This window comes from Calliphora vicina, chromosome 2 (genome assembly GCF_958450345.1).
Source record: "Calliphora vicina chromosome 2, idCalVici1.1, whole genome shotgun sequence".
NCBI classification, from domain to species: Eukaryota; Metazoa; Arthropoda; class Insecta; order Diptera; family Calliphoridae; genus Calliphora; species Calliphora vicina.
Window position 1 is genome coordinate 93,546,731 of NC_088781.1, and position 25,057 is coordinate 93,571,787.

Here is a 25,057-nt window from a genome sequence, read left to right on the forward strand (position 1 = left end):
TCAATATCTGAGCTATGTATGTAAATGTTTCACTAAATCAATAAATTAAAAAAAAAGGATTCATTATTAATAAACAGTTTTATCTGTGCTCTAGTATTACCTTCCATCTGTAATCACCAGAGGCCAGTAAACAATTTCCATCGACACAACTGACCACCAGTTTTATAACCAATGCGGCTGTCGATATGACCATTGCAACTGCTCCACAAAAAAAAAAACTTCAAACTGAACTAAAAATTAATAAAACAAAACACGAAGTATGGTAAACGTTTAGAATGAATTGTATTCCATTTCCTAAGATTATACCATATCATCGTCATGATTAAGTCGCGCAATTGACCCAGTATTGTAATAAAATTTAAATTTTATCACACAACTGACTTTTTGAATCTATAAACAAAAACGGCTGCGACCATTCATTTTATCAGCATATCTGGGAAATTGTACGTAGTGCTATGTTAAATATTCTAGTTGTATATTGCCTAGTGTTTTGGTCGTCTACACTAATTACTTCTATCTATTTTCAGATTGGGCGTCATATTCTGTTACGAACCTGATGTTGGCCTCTGGATTCCACCACCCTACTAGCTCACGCGGCTTCACCTCGGGGTCTGTTAAAACTGAAAAGAAAGATAATACGAAAATTATTAAATATCTAGAGCCGAAATAGACCGCGAAAATGTTAAAGATCACTGTGCAATGGCAGTCAATAGTACTACAATTCAGGGAGCTCCTTTATATGTAGATAAAAATAGTAAATTCGCGAAAACTTCAAAAATAAAGCAAAATATTTGAGCCCTAGGATAAAAGAAAAGATAAATAATAACATTTATAAAATAGATGACAGTAAAGAGAAACATACAAAAAGAAAAGTAACGGCTAAAAGAAAATTTGAAGAGGTGATGTTAAATAAAATATTTGTGTTTATTGTTTACATGTTTATTTTATATATTCTTGAAAATTATTAATAAAAAAAAAATATGTAGTAAATTTATAATTCTTGGTTTCTTAAATTAGCAAGGTACAGGCAATGATGGAAAGGTAAGTGGAGAAGTGGTCTAGCGGATTTTGGGTCGTAGATAAAAGGAAAGCGGATGCGCCTACGACATGGTTGGATGGGCAACATAGGGACCAACATCTGTCACTGGACATTCTTCATGTGGAATAGTGAGTGTAGTGTCAGTTTTGTGTAGTTTAGTGTTTATTTTTTTTTGTTTACTGTACGGATTCGCGGCTGGTGAGAGGGTTGGGACCTTCCTGATGCAATACATGCAACCTCGCCAGTCCAACCGAACCGTAACAAATTATCAAAAAATATTTTTAGAAAAGTTGTTTGTTTTATTATAAACCAAAAAATATGCATTCAACTTTAAATGAGTTAGGGGTTTTTCTTTTAAACGATATTTTAAATGAATTAGGGCTTTTTTATAATTATTGTAAATCTGTTATTCGTCAACATAGGAAACTGAATTTTTTAAGGGAGGTCTATTTGAGTTTTGTCTACCAGAATATGCAAAAAACCCGATATTGGAAAAAACAAGATATGACCTTTCCATCGATATGGAATTTGACATTCGAAACAATTAGAGAGTTGTTCATAAATTTTTTTAAATGAAGTTTGACATTCGAAACAACTCTCTAATTGTTTCGAATGTCAAACTCCATGGCCCATAATCATACACACAGTTAAAGTCGGTTCAATTTAAAACATACTTTAATTTTGACTATGGTTGCAAATTAATAAAAATCAGGTTTTTATTTTAAAGTTTGTTGCTGACAGAAATAAAAGAGGTTTACTTTGAACAAAAATATTGTTTTGAATATTTAGGTTTATTTCTATAAAAAAAAGTAACGGTTAATTTCACAAATAAAGACAATAAAAACTACAATATAAAGACAATTTACCCACCGCAGTTTTGCACCTCTTTCTTCTATAGCTTTTAAAACGACATTAAACATTTATAATTTTTAACTCGCAACAAAGGGTATACGAAAACAAGAAGGAAAAGGAATGCAAATACGCGGTTTACAAACAGATGATTTAAAACAAGGATGGCACAATTATTGGGACAGTGATGGCACTATTGTGAAACATTACAGGGCGATCCGTAACACCCCCACCCCCGTGGAGCGATCAGCTTCACCAACATCTAAGTCTAGAATGGCTAACTTGGATACAGCTCTTTGTAGAACGCCGGTTGCAGTTTTTACATCAGCTCGACGCACCACACCATCAGCACCAGCAAACACACGAATTACTATACCACGTCGCCATTGACTCCTGGGAAGATTTGGATCACATATAAATACCATGTCACCATCATTTAATGGAGTTGTTCTTTCACACCATTTAACTCTTCTCGTTAATGTTGGCAAATACTCGAGTACCCAGCGTTTCCAAAATCTATCACGAAGACTCCTTGCAACACGCGACTGTTTTCTAAGACCACAGAGCTTACTATCTGCCTCATCAGCTGGTGGAGTTTGAGCCACATTTCCATAACCAACAAGGAAGTGATTTGGTGTGAGGGGTTCATCTTCGTCTGGGCTTATTGGCAAGTGCGTTAATGGGCGTGAATTGACAATGTTCTCTGCTTCTATTAAAAGGGACTGCAAAACATGTTCTGTAGGTGAAACGTCTTTTAATGTTTTTCGGAGCACTTTTTTAACGCACTGAACCATTGCTTCAAAAACTTCTGTAAAGCGTTTAGCACAGATTATACAGATATGCAACTAATGATAGGTGTCATATAAGTAATTTTGAACCGTATGGTTATTTTGACGTTTAAAAAAACTTTATTTTGGTCGTGATTTACATAGCGAGAACAAAAATATAATTTTCAATGTAAGCAATGAGTGTGAGAGACCATATATATGACTGTAAAAAACTGAAAACAAAAATAAAAAATTTAAGTAGACATATTTTAATCATTTTTGTAAATAAAAAAATATTAACAAAATTGTAAACAACAATTAATAAATTAAAACTCAGATAGAATGAAATTGTCTGCGATATTATTGAACAGCATTTAGTGCAAGAAAACTTGGTTGACGATCAACCAACTACATATGTATGTATAATGAAAGAAAAACCTGTTGAATCAATATAAAGAAAACTTAAGCTTGTTCCTAAAATTAGCAAAAAATATCCTGGCACATCGGTCTAATGATGTTGTCCGGAAGCATTGTTCTAATATATGTGACAAGTCATTTACAGATTACTTATTCACAAATTTTCTAGTTATGTAAGTTCTTACTTCTTAAAACATCACATACAAGCGGTTCATCTAAAAATTAGTTTTAAAATCTATTACTTGTAGTGCCAAAATACAAATGAACAAACACGAAGGCAAAACCCAACCGATTAAATGCTGCAATATCTGCGGTTTGCTTGTGACTAGAGAAAGAGGACTAAAGCGGTACAAAAAAACCCAACATCCAATGGGTGATGCTGAGACAAAGCATCCCTGTCCCATATGCCCCAAAATATATACATATTTACATTTTCTACAATTTATTTAGAAAATAAATTAATTCAGCTAAACTATTATTAAAAATATAAATTTACGTTGCTATCCTAATTGATAAAAGTTTTAAAGCAGTTTGAAAAAATTGAGCACAGCGGTTTCATCTTATTTTTGTTGTAACAGGTTTGTTAGCGAAATTTGTTGGATGTTGCTGTTCCCTGAAGTTCTTTCCTGCGGAAATTACTATTGTTACTTTTAATATTTTTATTAAAAATGTTCTGTTATTACCTCATTGGCTTGATGCTGTTGCAAATTCTTTCTTATGGAATTTGCGTTTTAAATTCGTTTTATTTTTAACAAACATTTTTTTCAGAATTTAATATTAAATTTGTTGACAATAATATTTGAATTTTTTTTTTGATTTTTCATATCACCACCATTTTGACATTTATTTATTATTTGTTTTTGGTTGCCCTGTTTTTAATAACAGCTGATTCATATCTGTAATAATCTGTGGCGTTTAGCCTCTTCGTTAGCACCAATGAAATTTTTTCCGTTGTCAGAACGCAATCGTACTGGAACACCCCTGCGATTCATAAAATTTCTCATAGCAATAATGCAGGAGTCGGTTGACAAGTCATGGGCTACTTCCAAATGTATTGCTCGAATTGTAAGGCAAGTAAAAAGTGCTACCCATATTTTTTCAGAACGCCTGCCAATAGATACAATAGATACCTGTGTATTTAAATGGTCTGACGTTTGGCTCGAGTCGATCAATAGGAAGTGGACCCATAATTGGTATACGAGGAGTAGCCTTACTGTACCTGCATAACATGCAATTTGAAATAACTTTCCGAAGTAGTCGTCTAACTTGAGGAATCCAGTACTTTTTACATAGTTCACATATTGTAGCCTCGTGATTTTGATGTTTCATTTGGCAGTGATAGTGATGAACTACGAGATTTGTATAGGCATGATCATATGGTAATATCACTTGAACTATAAGGCAAAAAGCTGGCTGCATCAATTCTACCATATAGACGCAGCAGACCATTTTCGTCCATATAAGGCGTTAACTGCACTAAATTACTGTTTTTAGGAAGGGGTTGATTATTTTTAATACACTGTAAACATAGCAATTGCTCAGCTGACTCAATTCACTAGCTGTTAAACCATAATATTGTACATCGCTCTCTTTTTTACGACATCGATTTATAAAACGTAAGGCCCATGCGGTTGTTCTCTTTACTCTACAGAAAGATGAATAACGATTAAAATTTATAAACGTATTACCTACAACCAATAAAGAGATTTTAGGGCGAAACTCTTCCTCGTCTTCATTATTTGAAACATCAGCTGTATAATTGCTTAACCATTCATTTTCGTTACGCAAAAGGAACTCCGGCCCAGTAAGCCAACGTGTAGAGGAGGAAAAGTCAACATTGTTATACGTTCTCGTTGCATCGTCAGCTACGTTATCATGGGTTGAAACCCACTTCCAGCTATCAGTTTCGGTGGATGCCAAAATTTCAGCAATACGATGTGCTACATATGGTTTGTATCGACGATGACTACTACCAATCCATTTTAAAACTGTTTTGGAATCACTCCATAAAACACATTTTTCAGGTGTAAATCCGTGACCATCTAAAATTGTTTGCATTAATCGGGTTCCAAGTACTGCTGCCTGCAGCTCTAGTACAGCTGAGTACGCTTTGTTGTGGCTCACTCACTTCATTAGGGATGACAGGTGGTACTGCAACGTTGGCAACTTCATGGAGCAATTTGTGGTGTTTTCGTTGACAACCATCTTGTAAACACATTTTTTTACGACGACAATCGCGGGTTGAATGGCCAACATTAAGGCATGAAAAACAGGTACGAATCTTCTTAACGTCTGACCAACGTTTGTTAACAGTTGAGTCTAGGAAACTGCGACAATCATAAAGTTTATGTTGACCTTTGCATAAAGAACATTGTGGCTGCCTTTCCGTAGTGTGAAGTAGGACGCGACGTTTTGGTTCCTTGTTGTCGGCGTCCTGTATTGAACAAATTAGGATGGCCATCTCATCCATAAAATCACTAAAATTAAGAAGAGTAGGATATGGTTTGATAGTAGCAGCAACTCTAGCCCAATCTAATTTTTTGCTCATTGGCAGCTTTAAAATTAATTCATCTAATAACGTCGGGTTGGCAATATGTTGGTGACCTTCTACGGACTGAAGAAAAACAGTAAAATTTCTTACCTTTGTAGCAAAGGGTATTAATTTTGATAAATTATTTTCCGAAATATGTGGAACTAGCTGACCCGGTGCGCTTCGCCACCCCAATTAGAAGAAAGACATAGTACTATCAAGTCTCACTTTGTGAATCTAATTGTAAATGTCTAATTTCATATTTCTGGGTCCATTATTATAGAAAATGCAAAATTTGTTCCTAATTTTAAATTTTTAGGTTTATTATTATAAAATATTCAAAAAGTACCATTGCAATAAGGAAATAGTTACCATTGATATCACTTTTAAATTCGCATTCACTAAACCATAACCGTCAAGTTTGAATTTTATATTTGTATATCATTTCCTATATTATCAACTAATTTTGTTTCTATAATACTTAATATTTAATAAATTATCACAAAACCGAAACCGATCGGTTTTTAATTTTTTAAAACCGAAACCGCGGTTTTGAAATTCTTCGATTTTTTGGAAACTCTAGGTCCATTATTATAGGAAATTCAAAAAAGTACCATTAGAATATATAAAAAGTACCAAAAATCCCCCACTTGTGGTTTCCCACCCACTCGGGTCCATATAAGTTTAATTTCATGGCTTTAGGTTCATTGGTGAAGAAATTACAAAAATTACCATTCGAATAAAGAAGAAGTACCAAAAAGTCTCCCCCTAGAATTCTCACTCACTTAGGACCTATATGCTTAATTTCATGTCTCTAAGTCCATTGTTAAAGAAAATTAAAAAAAAGTACCAAAAAGCCCACACTTGTGGTTTCCCACTCACTCGGTTCCATATTTTTTTTTTTTCATCATTTATTTATTGTATCTTCATTATTTAATGAACTAACAATAAGTGGTTCAAATCTTATATCTAATTATTTAATTAGTCCAGCCAGTGCCGGACGAAAAAATTTTGTGTTCATGGTTGTTTTGGTTAAATTGGCATTCTTCCTTCTAGATTAGGTCTGCTGTGTCCCTCCTTCTTAATCGAGTGTGGCCACGGTTATCTAATATGTTGCGGGCCAGCGGGTTTGGGTGAACTTCAAGTTTTTTTAAATATTTTTGTACGTTTTTCGAGATTTCAGTTTTTACAATGATCACGTTTAGATCTTTGTGTATATTCGCGTTTTTGATATACCAGGGGGCAACTGTGATCATTCTTAGAAACTTGTTTTGGCGTCTTTGGATCTTTTCTACATTTGACGCTGAGGCCGTGCCCCATAACTGTATGCAATAACACCATATCGGTTTTATGATCATGTTATACAGTAGAAGTTTACAATCTAAACTAAGCGTGGAGTTTCTGCCAATAAGCCAATTAATTTGAATTGATTTCAATTTCATTTGAGTCAACTTTGCATCTATATGACTTTTCCATGTAAGGCGACGATCGAGATGTATTCCGAGGTATTTCACTTCCGATTGTTGAATTATTGTTTGGTTATTGATATGAATAGGGGGGCATGATTCTCTACGCAATGTAAATGTAATGTGTGTACATTTTTGCTCGTTGACTTTAATTTTCCATTGTTTTAACCATTTTTCTAATTCAAATATGTGGTTTTGTAAGTAACGAGACGCTTCTTGAGGGTTTTCATGAATGCTTAGAATAGCAGTATCATCAGCAAATGTCGATGTATGAGTCCGATTGATAGTTGGCATGTCAGACGAATACATCAAATATAAAAAAGGTCCCAGGATACTGCCTTGGGGGACTCCAGCTTCAATGGGTTGTGCAGTACTTAAAAAGTTTCCCTCTTTAACCTTAAATGTTCGACCAGTTAAATAGGTTTCCAACAGCTTATGTGTGTTTGCCGGTAAATTTTGACTCAATTTGTATATTAATCCAGCATGCCATACCTTATCAAACGCTTGAGAGATGTCGATGAAGAGTGCAGAACAGTATTTCTTTTCTTCAAACGCTTTTCTCACCATATTTACAAGTCTATGGGTTTGTTCGATAGTACTGTGTTTTCTTCTAAATCCAAATTGATGATTCGGAATACAATTGTTTTCAGTTAACATCGGGTACAACTTGTTCATAAGTATCTTCTCAAATAGCTTTGATATATTAGACAATAGGCTGATGGGTCTGTATGATTCTACTTTTGTGTGATCTTTTCCCGGCTTGGGTATCATGGTAACCAGTGAAACCTTCCATTCTGGAGGATAATATTCAAGTCGTAATATAGCATTAAAAATAAAAAGAATTATTTTTATTGCTATCCGGGGTAGCTCCATAAGCATCTTGTTGCTTATCTTATCCATACCAGGCGCTTTCTTGGGATTTAAATCAGCAATAGCATTTTCGATCTCTCGAATCTCAAAACGTAGGGGTACGGCTGCTCCAAAATAGGGTGCAACAGGTGGCAACTCAATTGCTTCGTTTGATGTGTTCGGTGTAAATACTTTTTTTAAATGATTAACAAACAGATTCCCTTTTTCAGTATCATTTCTTGCCCAACCACCACTTGAATTTCGCAAGGGGGACTTACATATAACGGGTCTTTTAAGATTTTTTGTTGCTCGCCATAATGAGTAATCCGATTGCGGGGTTGCGTCCAGGCTTTCTAAATATTTATTCAATGATTCCATTTTTCGAAATTCCAAGAGCTTTTTAAGTCTTTTTATACAATATTTAAGCTTCGATTTTAGTTGGGGGGATCTGTGCAATTGCCACTCTCTTCGAAATCTTCTTTTTTCATTTAAGAGCCGTTCGACATCTGCAGAATTAATTCTATTATATCTGAGTTGTCGGGGTGTTTGGGTAGCATGTTGAGCAGCCATTCTGAGATTTTTATCGAAATTGATAAGAGAGTGATCGATGTTTTCTGGTGTTCTTAGCGGTATGTTTTCCGAGCAATGTGTACTGAGGTATTTTTTATATTTGAGCCAATTTATTCTTGTGCCTGCCATCGCTAAATTACCAGTCGGGGATACAATTTCTAGGGGGCTCAATAAAGTAATAATAGTGGGTGAGTGATCTGAAGATAGTTCCAGCGAGGATTCAATTTGAATCATTTCTCTAGGGATATTTTTCATCACGCTAAAATCAATAACATCCGGTATTTTTCGTGGGTCAGTAGGCCAGTAAGTAGGTTGGCCGCTCGAAAGCACATGCAAACCCATTTTAGAAATTGAGTCGAACAAAACACGACCTTTAGGGGTAATCAGTCGTGATCCCCAGAATGTGTGCTTAGCATTATAATCGCCAGCAGCCAGGAAACGGGGGCCTAGTGATTTAAAAAATCTATTATATTGACTTTCTGTAATTGAGAATCTTGGGGGTGAGTATATCGATGAAATCACTAAGTTTCGATGAAAATCTTCAAGACAGATTGTAGTAGCTTGAAGATAATCTTCTCAAAAATCACACATTAAGTAGTGTTTTATTCGAGCTTTTATTGCCGAGCCTCCGCATGCTCTACCTCTGGGATCTTTGGTGTCATATATTACATATCCATTTATTCGAAAGGAACTTCTGGACGTCAAATGAGTTTCAGAAACCAGCATTACATCAATTTGTTGGTTTCTTAAAAAATATTCGAGTTCGTTTTTGTGTTGGCGTATGCCGTTTGCATTCCAAAAACATATTCTTAGGCAGTTCATGGTATGTTAAGCACAGCCTGCAATAACATTGATTGCATCTTAAGCATTTCTTACATCATGTTACTCATTGAGTTTGTAAAGTTATTTACCGATTGCACAAGAGTTTCTATTGTAGATTCTAGTCGGGTAAAATTGAAAATTGGCGTTTGCTCTCTTACCTCTGGGTTCATATTTTCGTTTTGGAGTTGACGGACTTGCGGCTGAGTTTGGTTGTTTCTAAGTACATTTGCATATGTTACTTTGTTGTCATATGTCTGTTGCAACGGGGGGTAGTTCAAATTGATGTTATTTAATGGCTGAGCGGGGAAAATCTTTGGTTTCTGGCTTTGTGATTTTTTAACAATTGAGTAGACAGGACAACCCCTGTAGTTTGCTGTGTGGTTACCTCCGCAATTGCTGCATTTTTTTATTTTAGGATCATCTTTAGATTTGTTACATTGGGATGTGTTATGCAACTCCCCGCAAATGACACATACTGGTGGCAATTTGCAATATGCCTTGGGGTGTCCATATTCTTGGCAATTCATACATTGAACGGGGCCAAATCGTTTGTGTGGTTCTTCTACCGTAATTTTACGATGCAATAAGTACTTCAAGTTATATATGGGATGTGTTTCATTTTTTTCAGGTTTATGTCACCGGGTTCAAGTTCAACACGGAAGAGTGGTTGGGGTATTTTTTCGCGATTTCTAATATTTATCACATTTTTTGTCTTATAGCCTTTATCTTCTAAGCTTTGCTTTATTTCGAGTGGTTCAACATTACAGTCAATACCCTTTATTACAACTTGTAGACCCTTGCTTCCTTTCAGCTGATAAGTGTAAAAACTTTTCTTTTGAGTTTCAAAATATGTTACAACCTTTCTATAATCGTTTTCACTATTGACCTGTATTTTAGTTTCATGAATCGTGCCTTTCTTGATTGGGATTACGTAAAAAGAGTTCTCTCCTATTAATGAGATCAGGCTCTGAACCAGTGGATTCGAATTATTTTCTCTCAAGTAAATGGGGGGTGGTTTTGTAGAATGGATTTTATTTACTGGTTCATTAGTTTCACATTCCAGAATAGAAAAACGATTTTCATTGTTTAGTCTATGAGGTTCACTATCCTTATATAATTTGGCCAAGGGTGCCGCTTTCGAGGACTTGGGACTTCGTGCCCGTTTTAATACTGTAATATACCGATCTATTTCAACCTGTATTTGGGATTTATTAATAATATTAATGAGATCAGGCTCTGAACCAGTGGATTCGAATTATTTTCTCTCAAGTAAATGGGGGGTGGTTTTGTAGAATGGATTTTATTTACTGGTTCATTAGTTTCACATTCCAGAATAGAAAAACGATTTTCATTGTTTAGTCTATGAGGTTCACTATCCTTATATAATTTGGCCAAGGGTGCCGCTTTCGAGGACTTGGGACTTCGTGCCCGTTTTAATACTGTAATATACCGATCTATTTCAACCTGTATTTGGGATTTATTATCATTATTTAATGGTTGACTAATCTTGGGTACAGCGCCGCTTAATGGGTTAATTTTATTTGTAGTTAGTATGGTGGATTTCGTATCTGAAGCTGATATAGCTAGCATACTTTCAGGCATAGATAAAATATTTTTATTTTCTGATTGAGTTGAATTTTCTTTTGTTTGACAATCATTAGTTGTTGACAATGCGGGGGAACAAGAACGAGCGCGGTTAACAGGTTTGGCGGTTAAAAACAAGTTGTCATCTATTCTTCTGTTTGTTTTGTTTATATTTTTTTCGTCTACATTAACTGTAACGTATGCATTTCTGCCGTTTACACTTAACCTTCGCTCACTGTTTTCGTTGAAGAGACTCATTTAAGAGTATTTGTAATTACTTTCGTTAACACTCTTGATCTTTATTTAATAGTCAATGCACAAAAAAGGTTCAAAAAATATAAAGAATTTTTTTTACTTATTTGTCTTTTAGTTGTTGTTTTGATTTTTTTATTTAACAATATTATTAAAAAAAGCGTCCTTTCGTATAAATAATAAACAGGTGATATTTATATTTATTTTCCGATAGATACATTAAAATAACGAGTTAACTCGGAGTAAAAATAAACACGTCCGAACTGAACTAGAACTGAACTCAATATGAGCTTTATTTCATGTTTCTAGGTTCATTGGTGAAGAAATTACAAAAAGTACCATTCCAATAAAGAAAAAGTACCAAAAAGTCTCCCCCTAGAATTCTCACTCACTTAGGACCATATATGTTTAATTTCAGGTTTCTAAGTCCATTGTTATAGAAATTTCAAAAAAGTACCATTAGAGTTCACACATTTTGGTACCTAAATATTATCCCCTATTCCTAACACTAACTTCACTCAGATACATAGCAGCTAACTTTAATGTCGATAACTGAATTATTTTAAAATGTTAAAAAAGTACCATTAGGAGAAAAGTACCAATTTCCCTTTCTTCCTTGAACACCCCTCAAGTTTGAAATTTAAAAATATTCCATTTTGCCAAAATTGTTTATGCATGTCTGAAAATATTAAAATCTGTGTTAATGTGTTAATGTTCGGTATCCAATGACCGTCCATGCGCGGTGTAGAACCGCACCCTACATGAGGTGTCTCTGTTGTTATAGCTGAACATGGCGGATCTAGAGCGGACGCTCGATAAAAACCCGTAATTCCGGATGTTATCCGCACCGTGTCCATGGAATGAATGGCACTACGTTAGTGTGTCTTCAAACGGTGGCCTCCGGACAAGGGCATTGTCCGGTTGTATTTTATGCCCATCTGCGACAAGGGGCTCTGTTGCATGATGTTCTTTGTTCTCCCCATTAATAATATATATCTTTAATTACAGATGGACAAGCAATTAAACATGAATACTAAAGAAACCAAATCAGAACAGGTCGCTATGGACCTTACTGAATCTGTTGAAGGCTCTACCGTGCCTAACTCGAAGATCGAAGAATTGGATGATACCTTAGTGTTGGGGGACTTATGTCCCGAATCTACTGTGGTAACCATCCCAACGGATGAAGAAGATGCGTTATTGGAGTTAACGCCTAACACGCAACCCTCTACATCATCCAATACAGTTGCCACGGTGCAACAGACAAAAGGCGTCAACGATAGACCAAAACTATGTGGGGCTGCACGCAAACGTCTAAAGCTTTATGTGGAGCAAGGCATGAACATCGAGGAGGCTAGAATATTGTGCCTAAAGCCGATGAAAGAGGTTCGTAGCGAGCTGCGTGACCTTAAAATCCCCAGGAAAAGAGGCAGGTCAGACGGGTCCACTCCTGAGAAACCTAACCCCCCTAAAAGAGTAGCTAGTGCTACTGCAGATGGTATACCTGCTACCAATAGCATAGACACGCCCAATTCTACTCTACCTTCGTACAAGGATGTAGCTCAAATTGTACGGTTAGGGGTGATTCCATCAGATTTTCCGATAACAATTTGGTCTGATGACAAGCTTAAGCTCATACAAGCAGCAGTCCTGGACAAAATTGTGGAGCTGAAAAAAGGCTCGATAAAACCACAATTTGCAGGCTGCACGTTTAAACCAGGCTGGCTTGTGTTTAACTGCAAGGGAAACGATTCAGCACAGTGGATCAAGAATCATGTTCCCACACTGAAACCTTGGAAGGAAGCGGTACTAAAGGTTGTATCAGAGGATGATGTTCCACGGACGGAGAAATTTGTTGGATATTTTCCCGAAGCTCCTGATATACCCACCAACAGAATTCTATCACTTATCGAAGGCCAGAATGATGACCTAACGGTAGAATATTGGAAGGTCTTGAATCGGGTCAGCAAGGGCAGTATTGCTGAAATCACATTTGCAATTGACCCTAAATCAGCCTCCAAACTAAAGGCAAAGGAATACAACATTGGCTATGGGTATGGTACAGTGCACTTGAGGCCTACTAATCGCCAGCACGTGGCGAAAGATTTACCCATGAAGGCAAAAGTGAGTGAAAGAACAAGTCAGCTAGCGTCTAGCGTAAAGGACATTAAGTGCCCAAAAATGCAATTAGACCAACCTTCTTGTTCTGGTACAATCACCAAGCCTGCTACGCTGAAGAAGGATGTACCCTACTCAACGGGAGTGGTTCGTCATGACCTAAAGGACAATATTGCCCACAAAAGGTCCTCTGATGAACCAACCAGTTCGAGGAAAGGTATAACTTCTTCTGTGACTAAGCCAAAATTCAACTCAGCGAAGAGAAGCTCTGGAAACAGACCACGAAAGGGCGCCAGTGCCTCTGCAGAGGAAGCAGCTCTTAACAGCACAAACCGCGGCAGAAAGATGGCAGCGCGGTCCAGGAAACACTAATGTTTCCGACCGCTAGCAAACAAAAAGCCAAGAGGCACTTGAAGTGCCTACAGGTGAACTTACACCACGCCAAGGCAGCGTCTAATTTGCTATGCCGTAAGTTCACCAATGAACTTCTGGATATAAGCTTTATCCAGGAACCATGGATCAACTCAGGGGTAATTAAGGGATTCCATTGTGATCATGGTAAGCTCATTTATGATTCAAATGCGACAAGGCCCAGAGCGGCAATGCTTGTCAGGAAGGATCTAACGTTTTTAACTATTTCAGAATTCCTACATGGGGATCTGGTGGCGATACGGGCAAACATTCCATCGATAGCAGGCGAACACGAAGTGGTCATTGCCTCTGCCAACTTGCCAGGTGATGATACAATAGCGCCTTCATCAGAGGTCTCTAAACTGGTAGAGTATTGCCAAAATAGAAATCTGGGATGGATTATTTGCTGCGATGACAATGCTCATCATACGGTTTGGGGAAGCAGTGATATCAACAAACGGGGTGAGTCATTATTAGAATTCATTTGCAATTACAATATATATATAGCAAACAAGGGCGATGAACCCACCTTTAGGAATAGTATTAGACAGGAGGTTTTGGATCTCACATTATCTAGTAATAACCTATCATATGCCATAAGGAACTGGCACGTCTCTGATGATGTTTCTATGTCCGATCATCAATATATAATGTTCGATATTGAAAGATCTTTGACGTACGAAGCGAAATTTCGTAATCCCAAAAATACGAACTGGGAACTATTTCGCTTTCACTTAGGTAACACTGAGAATTCTAATAGGAACTCAATGTTTAGTAAGACGGATATTGATTTTGAGGCTAGTGAATTAAGTTCGAACATTCGTATTGCTTTCGAATCTAGTTCTCAGTTAAAGTCAAGGAGGCCGAAAAGGGATGTACCCTGGTGGCACAATGGTCTTGATAAACTAAAGGCTAAGGCAAGACGTCTATTCAACAGAGCCAAACGCACAGGTGACTGGATCACCTACAAAACGGCTCTCAGTGAATACAATACAGAAATCAGGAGATCAAAAAGATCAACGTGGCGTAGCTACTGCGAGAAAATTGATAATCTCCCGGAAACCATTCGGCTACAAAAGACCTTATCTCGGGATCATACCAATGGTCTTTGTATGCTGAAACGTCCAGATGGTACGTACACTGAGTCTCCGGTACGTACACTGAGTGACCTGTAAACTTCTCCTGGATACTCACTTTCCAGGATCATTGCCTTTCAGTGCAACTGCGATTTAGCACTGTATAGAAAAGGGGTTCCGCAAATTATAAGGAAATGGATTTTGGAGATGCTGTCATCAAGGGTTATTAAGTTGGACTTAGGAGGGTCATCGAAAACCATACGGGCAACCAGGGGATGTCCACAAGGTGGTGTACTATCGCCTCTATTATGGACTCTGGTTATAGATGAACTACTGGAGGAACTTAACAACTTAGGTTTCCGTACATATGGCTACGCCGACGACTTAGTAATTTCAGTTATTGGGTGGGATGACGTAACGATATCGGATAGGATGCAGACTGCTCTAAATATTACCACCAAGTGGTGCTTGGATAGGGGGTTAACCATCAACCCATCTAAGACAATTCTTGTACCATTTACAAGACGAAGAGTTATCAGACTCATAGAGCCTACACTGAATGGCTCATCTATAGGGTTTTCTAAGGAGGTGAAATATCTTGGGGTCACACTTGATAGTTCTCTCAATTGGAATTCGCACTTATCCAACACTATCAAAAGAGCTACTAGGGCAATATATGCCTGCCAGCGACTTTTTGGTAAAACGTGGGGATTAAGACCGAAGATGATATATTCAAGCTGAAACTTCTGAACATATTCTATGCGACTGCCCAATGCTGGCAATACGCAGAACAAGATGGTTCGGAAGGGCCTTTATGGCCCCAGTGGATGTAATTGATCTCTCATCTAATAGGATAATTGTCTTTATACACAGCCTAAATCTGACATGATGAAACTCTAAGGCTGCACAAAAGATCCTACGGGTCGTAGTGCTTGAGGCCTCGTTAATAATAATAATAATAATAATAATAATAATAATAATAATAATAATAATAATAATAATAATAATAATAATAATAATAATAATAATAATAATAATAATAATAATAATAATAATAATAATAATAATAATAATAATAATAATAATAATAATAATAATAATAATAATAATAATAATAATAATAATAATAATAATAATAATAATAATAATAATAATAATAATAATAATAATAATAATAATAATAATAATAATAATAATAATAATAATAATAATAATAATAATAATAATAATAATAATAATAATAATAATAATAATAATAATAATAATAATAATAATAATAATAATAATAATAATAATAATAATAATAATAATAATAATAATAATAATAATAATAATAATAATAATAATAATAATAATAATAATAATAATAATAATAATAATAATAATAATAATAATAATAATAATAATAATAATAATAATAATAATAATAATAATAATAATAATAATAATAATAATAATAATAATAATAATAATAATAATAATAATAATAATAATAATAATAATAATAATAATAATAATAATAATAATAATAATAATAATAATAATAATAATAATAATAATAATAATAATAATAATAATAATAATAATAATAATAATAATAATAATAATAATAATAATAATAATAATAATAATAATAATAATAATAATAATAATAATAATAATAATAATAATAATAATAATAATAATAATAATAATAATAATAATAATAATAATAATAATAATAATAATAATAATAATAATAATAATAATAATAATAATAATAATAATAATAATAATAATAATAATAATAATAATAATAATAATAATAATAATAATAATAATAATAATAATAATAATAATAATAATAATAATAATAATAATAATAATAATAATAATAATAATAATAATAATAATAATAATAATAATAATAATAATAATAATAATAATAATAATAATAATAATAATAATAATAATAATAATAATAATAATAATAATAATAATAATAATAATAATAATAATAATAATAATAATAATAATAATAATAATAATAATAATAATAATAATAATAATAATAATAATAATAATAATAATAATAATAATAATAATAATAATAATAATAATAATAATAATAATAATAATAATAATAATAATAATAATAATAATAATAATAATAATAATAATAATAATAATAATAATAATAATAATAATAATAATAATAATAATAATAATAATAATAATAATAATAATAATAATAATAATAATAATAATAATAATAATAATAATAATAATAATAATAATAATAATAATAATAATAATAATAATAATAATAATAATAATAATAATAATAATAATAATAATAATAATAATAATAATAATAATAATAATAATAATAATAATAATAATAATAATAATAATAATAATAATAATAATAATAATAATAATAATAATAATAATAATAATAATAATAATAATAATAATAATAATAATAATAATAATAATAATAATAATAATAATAATAATAATAATAATAATAATAATAATAATAATAATAATAATAATAATAATAATAATAATAATAATAATAATAATAATAATAATAATAATAATAATAATAATAATAATAATAATAATAATAATAATAATAATAATAATAATAATAATAATAATAATAATAATAATAATAATAATAATAATAATAATAATAATAATAATAATAATAATAATAATAATAATAATAATAATAATAATAATAATAATAATAATAATAATAATAATAATAATAATAATAATAATAATAATAATAATAATAATAATAATAATAATAATAATAATAATAATAATAATAATAATAATAATAATAATAATAATAATAATAATAATAATAATAATAATAATAATAATAATAATAATAATAATAATAATAATAATAATAATAATAATAATAATAATAATAATAATAATAATAATAATAATAATAATAATAATAATAATAATAATAATAATAATAATAATAATAATAATAATAATAATAATAATAATAATAATAATAATAATAATAATAATAATAATAATAATAATAATAATAATAATAATAATAATAATAATAATAATAATAATAATAATAATAATAATAATAATAATAATAATAATAATAATAATAATAATAATAATAATAATAATAATAATAATAATAATAATAATAATAATAATAATAATAATAATAATAATAATAATAATAATAATAATAATAATAATAATAATAATAATAATAATAATAATAATAATAATAATAATAATAATAATAATAATAATAATAATAATAATAATAATAATAATAATAATAATAATAATAATAATAATAATAATAATAATAATAATAATAATAATAATAATAATAATAATAATAATAATAATAATAATAATAATAATAATAATAATAATAATAATAATAATAATAATAATAATAATAATAATAATAATAATAATAATAATAATAATAATAATAATAATAATAATAATAATAATAATAATAATAATAATAATAATAATAATAATAATAATAATAATAATAATAATAATAATAATAATAATAATAATAATAATAATAATAATAATAATAATAATAATAATAATAATAATAATAATAATAATAATAATAATAATAATAATAATAATAATAATAATAATAATAATAATAATAATAATAATAATAATAATAATAATAATAATAATAATAATAATAATAATAATAATAATAATAATAATAATAATAATAATAATAATAATAATAATAATAATAATAATAATAATAATAATAATAATAATAATAATAATAATAATAATAATAATAATAATAATAATAATAATAATAATAATAATAATAATAATAATAATAATAATAATAATAATAATAATAATAATAATAATAATAATAATAATAATAATAATAATAATAATAATAATAATAATAATAATAATAATAATAATAATAATAATAATAATAATAATAATAATAATAATAATAATAATAATAATAATAATAATAATAATAATAATAATAATAATAATAATAATAATAATAATAATAATAATAATAATAATAATAATAATAATAATAATAATAATAATAATAATAATAATAATAATAATAATAATAATAATAATAATAATAATAATAATAATAATAATAATAATAATAATAATAATAATAATAATAATAATAATAATAATAATAATAATAATAATAATAATAATAATAATAATAATAATAATAATAATAATAATAATAATAATAATAATAATAATAATAATAATAATAATAATAATAATAATAATAATAATAATAATAATAATAATAATAATAATAATAATAATAATAATAATAATAATAATAATAATAATAATAATAATAATAATAATAATAATAATAATAATAATAATAATAATAATAATAATAATAATAATAATAATAATAATAATAATAATAATAATAATAATAATAATAATAATAATAATAATAATAATAATAATAATAATAATAATAATAATAATAATAATAATAATAATAATAATAATAATAATAATAATAATAATAATAATAATAATAATAATAATAATAATAATAATAATAATAATAATAATAATAATAATAATAATAATAATAATAATAATAATAATAATAATAATAATAATAATAATAATAATAATAATAATAATAATAATAATAATAATAATAATAATAATAATAATAATAATAATAATAATAATAATAATAATAATAATAATAATAATAATAATAATAATAATAATAATAATAATAATAATAATAATAATAATAATAATAATAATAATAATAATAATAATAATAATAATAATAATAATAATAATAATAATAATAATAATAATAATAATAATAATAATAATAATAATAATAATAATAATAATAATAATAATAATAATAATAATAATAATAATAATAATAATAATAATAATAATAATAATAATAATAATAATAATAATAATAATAATAATAATAATAATAATAATAATAATAATAATAATAATAATAATAATAATAATAATAATAATAATAATAATAATAATAATAATAATAATAATAATAATAATAATAATAATAATAATAATAATAATAATAATAATAATAATAATAATAATAATAATAATAATAATAATAATAATAATAATAATAATAATAATAATAATAATAATAATAATAATAATAATAATAATAATAATAATAATAATAATAATAATAATAATAATAATAATAATAATAATAATAATAATAATAATAATAATAATAATAATAATAATAATAATAATAATAATAATAATAATAATAATAATAATAATAATAATAATAATAATAATAATAATAATAATAATAATAATAATAATAATAATAATAATAATAATAATAATAATAATAATAATAATAATAATAATAATAATAATAATAATAATAATAATAATAATAATAATAATAATAATAATAATAATAATAATAATAATAATAATAATGTGCCCAAGAATAAATATGTTTTAAAAAAAGTGTACAAACTGTTTACCCAGATTTGGCCAAATATACACCTTGGTACTCGAGTTCCAAATAACACCCTGTTAGTTAATTTTTGTATGAATCCAGGAACCAACGTTAAAAAAATTATCAAAATTGGCTTAATAATTTCAAATATAATGTATTTTCCCGATTTTATCCCCTTTTTGGTACCTTTTTTATCCCCATTGAGGTGGTACAATTTTATTCAAATAAATTTCTGTAACGTGGTGGGAGCTCATAATAAAATATTCGTATGTCTATGTCAAATTATAGAAAAACATATTTTATGAAAAAGTACCAAAAATAAACACAATTTTTATCCCTTAAGGTTTCGAATTTCCAAAAAGTACCAAACTTGTGTTTTTTATTTTTTGATAAGTAAAGAATACGATTTAAATTTTGTTGTTTTATATATATAGATTTCTCTTATTTGTCGCAACTGGCTTTGAATCAGCTGTTCTGGTCTACCAAATCTAGTACGAAGCTGTTCGATGACAGCACCAACATTGTTTGGGTGAATTAACAATGACTTAACTAAGTCGCAAGCATCACTTTTGAGGCTTTTTTGCAGGCGCTGATTATTTTCAAAATTTGAATAATTAATTGGACAATCTACCGCTGCCCCACTAAATTCTGGCAAATCTTGAAGCTTGTGTGGATACATCATAGCACCCGAATTATTTTGTAACAAACCTTGGTTATAAAAATTATTCATTGCTGGCTGGGGCTGTGTAGAAAATGATTGACAAGATGGTGGCCCAACGGAAATATTTGGTGACAAATACATATTAAAATTATCGACTGCAGGTGCTGATTGCGTCTATGGCATGGCGTTGCTGCTGGCAGAGCTATATGTATTTGGCAATGACGGCATGGCGGCAGTTGTCATTGTGGTTGTATGTGTAGTATACCGTTATAGTATATAACGGCTCTCTATAGATGTAGTTGGAGGTATATACAGTGCCGGACTTAAATATTCACACAGCATACAGATTTATATTTAATCGTCCATATTTTTTAAACGAAGGCCCCAACATTCGTACGGATTTCAACAAAAATATTTATTTACATATAACTTATGGAAATATATGGAAAAACTAAACATATGGTGGCACATTTCAGAAAAATAATTATCTAATGTTTCGAAGTTCGATTTTAAGGGGGACAAAAATATTCACACAGTTTCAAATTTTTAATAGGAAAATAGTTTTTTTTTAATAGTTTAATATTTTGTGGAGTAGCCTATCTTTTTAATGACTTCTTTTAATCGTCTTGGCATTGAATCGACCAATTTTTGGTGACGTCAGCTCCAATATTTTGCCATTTTTGTAACACGACTTCTTTAAGTTGAGTCTTACTAATAATATGGTGCTTTCCTACACGTTCGGCCAATTTATCCCACAAATGTTCTATGGAATTCATGTCAGGTGATTGCGGAGCAGTCGGGAGAATGTGGGGAACATGATGCACTATTCATATTCGGACGTCATGGGCAGTGTGTTTGGGGTCATTGTACTGTTGAAAATAGAAACGTTCCCAAGCTTTAACTTTAGAGCGCATTGTAGTAGGTTTTCTTTTAAAATATTAAGGTACACTGTTTTGTCAATTGAACCGTCGATGAAAACTAAGTTTCCTACACCATATGCAGCCATACAACCCCACAACATGACCCCTTATCCACCATGTTTGACAGTGTTTACTACATTGTTATTTTCCAATTCAGTGTTTGGCCTTCTCCAAACTCTTACTCTGTCGGCCGATTAAAAAATATTATCTAAGAATAGTATTACCACAAAGTATACAGAGGCGTCACGAGACAGAAAATAATATAGCTCTATATTTGTTTCATTTTTAGTAACTGCCCTTTTCATTTTGTTTTAGTCTTAATTTTCTGTGGCAATAATTCAATTTCCTTCCGATTTAGTTTGATGCAATCATTTATTTTTGTAATATTTCACTTTTAATTGCCATTGTACATGTGGAGTTTTATTTTGCAAATGTAAAAAACAACCAAGAATTTTGTTTCATTTAAATTTACACGTAAACAATACACACATTTTTATAATTTTCCATTTTAAAAAAATTTGTGCCACAGACTACGAAAAAATTGTCTTTCAAATTTGTTTGTTTGTTTTGTTCACATTTCTTTGTCTACCAAATTCGTGTTGTATATAGCGTTTTGCTTAACACATCACTGATATTGTAGTACAAAATATATTGCTATATCTTTTTATGAGAACTGCCCTAACATCTGATTTGGCGTTTTTTAAAAGTCAAATTTGACACTTCTGTATATTCTGTGGTATTACGTTCCAGAAATCTTCAGATTTATTTTTGTAAGATTGTTTGTAAGTATTTTTCAATCGGACGACAGAGTAAGAGTTTGGTGAAGGCCAAACACTGAATTGGAAAAGTACAATGTAGTAAACACTTTCAAACATGGTGGATAAGGGGTCATGTTGTGGGGTTGTATGGCTGCATCTGGTGTAGGAAACTTAGTTTTCATCGACGGTTCAATGGACAAAACAGTGTACCTTAATATTTTAAAAGAAAACCTACTACAATGGGCTCTAAAGTTAAAGCTTGGGAACATTGCTACTTTCAACAGTACAATGACCCCAAACACACAGCCCATGACGTCCGAATATGGATAGTGCTTCACGTTCCCCACATTCTCCCGACACCTCCGCAATCACCTGACATGAATTCCATAGAACATTTGTGGGATAAATTGGCCGAACGTGTAGGAAAGCACCATAGTATTAGTAAGACTCAACTTAAAGAAGTCCTGTTACAAAAATGGCAAAATATTGGAGCTGACGTCACCAAAAATTTGTCGATTCAATGCCAAGACGATTAAAAGAAGTCATTAAAATGATAGGCTACTCCACAAAACATTAAACTATTAAAAAAAACTATTTTCCTATTAAAAATTAGAAACTGTGTGAATATTTTTGTCCCCTTAAAATCGGACTTCGAAACATTAGTTAAATTTTTTTTCTGAAATGGGCTAACTTATGTTTAGTTTTTCCATATATTTCAATAAGTTATACGTAAATAAATATTTTTTTGAAACCCGTACGAAAGTTGTGGCCTTCGTTAAAAAAAAATATGAAAGATTAAAGATAAATCTGTATGCTGTGTGAATATTTAAGTCCGGCACTGTATATGCTGGCGGTAGATGGCGGCAAAAGAGTGCTGGCGGCAGTTTCTGTTGTTTGAGAGGGAACACATTTTGTGAGGTTATGATTACTTACAGATTCCGTGTTACGAATAACTGACTCGAGCTGTTGGCATTGGCGACTACTATTGCTGAGTTTTGTATGGGTGTCTGAAAGCTGGCGTTTTAACAGTACAATTTGCTTTTGCATCTCCAACACGTTTAAGGCATTTGCTGTGGTTGGCGTAGAAGGCTTATTACTTACGGCGGCTGACTTACTAGTTGTGGCTGATGGTGTGGTCACAAAGTATACAGAGGCGTCAAATTTGACAGTTCAAAAACACTAAAATTTGACAGTTCAAAAACAAAAAATAAAGCTTTTTTTGAAATTGTTTCGATAGAAAGAGAAAACAAATTTGTGGTTTAATAAAGACAGTGCGTTAAAACAAACAACTATATAAATAAGCACAAAACCAAATCAGTTGAAATTGTTTCGAGCGAAAGAGACAAATATATTTTTTTGCCGTGTTGCCTCTGTATACTTTTGGTGTGGTGGTGGCTACGACGGCAGGTTCCACTGTAACTTGGTTAGACACTGGCTGTGTCTGAGCTGGTATGTTAGATGCATTTGCATTATCGCTTCCTTGTAGACGAGGACTCCGGCGTGGAGAATGCTCTATCATAATGGACAACAACTATTTCCAAATTTTAATATTGTAGAAATTTTCCACGGCGGCAAGCACGCAGTTATTTTGTACGAAAAGACAAAACACATATACAAAAAAACTGCGAAATAAAGAAATGTTGCTGACAGAAATAAAAGAGGTTTACGTTGAACAAACATATTGTTTTGAATATTTAGGTTTATTTCTATAAAAAAGTAACGGTTAATTTCACAAATAAAGACAATATAAAGACAATTTACCCACCGCAGTTTTGCAGCTCTTTCTTCTATAGCTTTTAAAACGACATTAAACATTTATAATTTTTAACTCGCACCAAAGGGTATACGAAAACAAGAAGGAAAAGGAATGCAAATACGCGGTTTACAAACAGATGATTTAAAACAAGGATGGCACAATTATTGGAACAGTGATTGCACTATTGTGAAACATTACAGGGCGTTCCGTAACAAAGTTGTTTTTAAAAAGAACTGACTTTAGTGTTTGACTATGATTATTGGCCCATATATAAAAAATTAATGAATTCGCTCGTATTTGCCTGAATTCGCCACCGACACCGCCTTGTATCAGGGCTGTCAGATGTGGCGATTTCTCGCCAAACGTGGCGATTTTTCATTGCCTTTGGTGACCAAAATTTCCAATTGGCGGCATGGCGATTTACATACTAGTTGGCAATTTATTTGGTGATTTTTTAACAAATTATTTGTTTTTCTTGAACTATTTTTGTTGATATTTATTAACCCAATAGTTAATAAAGTTAATCATTTATAATCTCATAATATGGATGCATGTAGCATACATGATCAAATAGTTTCAACAATATTAATTTTTTCTTCTAAAATGTTTAAACCGTCATTTTTAAGTTTAGGAAATATTGATAACTTAATATGATCATTAAAATTGGCTA

At 29.6% G+C, this 25,057-nt stretch overlaps 1 long non-coding RNA gene across 1 annotated transcript in view; it reads right to left on the minus strand.

Moving 5' to 3' along the window:
- Positions 1-456: 456 nt before the first annotated feature.
- The window catches only part of LOC135952162 (uncharacterized), a 34,806-nt gene continuing 10,205 nt past the window's right edge, over positions 457-25,057 (minus strand). The window contains exon 3 of the long non-coding RNA XR_010576019.1: positions 457-620. This is a non-coding gene — a long non-coding RNA (uncharacterized LOC135952162). The remainder of the gene's footprint in view (positions 621-25,057) is intronic.